This window comes from Halichoerus grypus, chromosome X, assembly GCF_964656455.1.
Source record: "Halichoerus grypus chromosome X, mHalGry1.hap1.1, whole genome shotgun sequence".
Lineage (NCBI taxonomy): Eukaryota > Metazoa > Chordata > Mammalia > Carnivora > Phocidae > Halichoerus > Halichoerus grypus.
This window is the reverse complement of record NC_135727.1, coordinates 50901969-50904287: the sequence shown is the minus strand read 5'-3', so window position 1 is coordinate 50904287 and position 2319 is coordinate 50901969. Positions and strand designations below refer to the sequence as shown.

Below are 2319 nucleotides of genomic sequence, written 5' to 3'. Positions count from 1 at the left end.
GGAGTCTTAGGGTTTTCTTTGTATAGTATAATGTCATCTGCAAATAGTGAAGGTTTTGCTTTTCCTTACCAATGATATGCCTTTTATTTCTTTTTCTTGTCTGATTGCTGTGTCTAGGAATTCCAGTACTGTGTTGAATAAAAGTGGCTAGAGTGGGCATATTTGTCTTTTTTCTGATCTTAGAGGAAAATCTCTGTTTTTCACCATTGAGGATGATGTTCATTGTGGGTTTTTCATATATGGCCTTTATTATGTTGAGTTATGTTCCTGCTCTTAACCTGCCTTATTGGGAGTTTTTATCATCAATGGATGTTGTACTTTGTCAAATGTTTCTTCTGCTTCTATTGAGATGATCATGTGATTTTTATCCTTTCTCTTTTTAGTATGATGTATCACATTGATTGTTTTGTGAATACTGAACCACACTTGCATCCCAGGAATAAATCCCACTTGATCATGGTGAATGATTTTTTTAAAATTTATTGTTGGATATGGTTTGCTAATATATATATTTTTAAGACAAGGAATACTTTATTCAAACCCATCAGAGAAATGGACAGCTTGGGTCTGTAACAAAGCATTGTGTTTTTAAGCATAGGTCAGTAAATGTATATTAGAGTATACACTGCTACATACAAATTAACTGATCAAAGCACAACTTTTCAATGTTCAAAACAGAATAAGCTTCCCTGTAAAAGCAGCACCTTTGTGACATTTTTAACTTGAGTATTCCTCTCCTTCTTCTTCACTTTCTCCCTCAACAAAATCCACACCAACTTCCTCATAATCCTTCTCAAGAGCAGCCATGTCCTCACGAGCCTCAGAAAACTCTTCGTCCTCCATGCCTTCACTTGCATACCAGTGACCAAAGGCACACTTGGCATACATCAAGTTAAATTTGTGGTCCAGGTGAGCCTAGGCCTCAGCGATGTTTGTGGTGTTGCTCAGCATTAACATGGCTCTCTGTACTTTGGCTAGGTCTCCCTCTCCACAGTGGGAGGCTGGTAATTAATGGCAACATTGAAGTCAGTGGGGCACCAGTCCATAAACTGGATGGTACACTTGGTACCGATCAGATCAATGGCAGCATTGACATCTTTGGGAACCACATCACCATGGTACAACAGGCAGCAAGCCATGCATTTACCATGGTGAGGGTCATATTTCACCCTCTGGTTGGCTGGTTCAAAGCATGCATTGGTGATCTCTGCTACAGAAAGCTATTCATGGTAGGCTTTCTCAACAGAGATGACAGAGCCATATATGGCCAGAGGGAAGTGGATTTGGGGATAGGGCACCAGGTTGGCCTGGAATTCTGTCAGATCAACATTCAGGGCTCCATCAAATCTGAGGGAAGCAGTGATGGAGAACACAATTTGACATGTCAACCTATTTAGGTTAGTGTGGGTTGGGCATTCAATGTCAAGGTTTCCACAACAAATGTCATATATGGCCATGTTTTCTACCATGAAGGCACAGTCAGAGTGCTCTAAGGTGGTGTGAGTAGTGAGGATGGAGTTGTAGGGCTTAACTACAGCTGTAGAAACCTGGAGGGTTGGGTAAATGGAGAATTCCAGCTTGGACTTCTTGCTGTAATTGACAGAGATGTTCCATCAGCAGGGAAGTAAACCAAGAACCAGTTCCCCCTCCGAAGTTGTGGAAAACCAAGAAGCCATGAAGACCTCTGCACTGATTGGCCAGTTACTAAATTCAGTCTAAGACAAGGTCAATGATCTCCTTGCCAATAGTGCAGTGCCATCGGGCATAATTATTGGCAGCATCTCCCTTGCCTGTGATGAGCTGCTCAGAGTGGAAAAGCTGGCAGTAGTTGCCAGTGTGAACTTCATCAGTGACTGTTGTTCCAGGTCTACAAACACTGCCCTGGGCATGTGCTTGCCAGCAACCGTGTCACTGAAGAAGGCATTGAAGGAGTCATCTCCTCCCCCAATGGTCTTGTCACTTGACATCTGGCCATTGGGCTGGATGCTATGTTCCAGGCAATGGAGCTCCCAGAAGGCATTGCCAATCTGGAGAACAGCCTAGCCAACATGGGTGGTAAGGCATTCACACATGGTTGCTGTTTTGCAACTGCCAAGGTGATGGTAGGGAGGAAGGGGAGAGGTTGTTATTTCTTACAGCTTGACTCTTAGGTGGTCAATGTAAGAGAACCTGCCTTGATTTACTGATATATTGTTGAGGATTTCTGCATCTATTTTCATCAGAGATATCAACTGGTAGTTTTTTTGTAGTGTCTTTATCTGATTTTCATATTAGGGTAATGCTGGTTTCATAGATTGAATTTGGGTTTTCCTTCTATTT

The 2319-nt window shown here is 42.2% G+C and overlaps 1 pseudogene; it reads right to left on the bottom strand.

Annotated features, from left to right (window-relative positions):
- Window positions 1-517: 517 nt before the first annotated feature.
- LOC118552931 (tubulin alpha-1A chain-like) lies at window positions 518-2072 on the bottom strand (annotated as a pseudogene).
- Window positions 2073-2319: the final 247 nt, after the last annotated feature.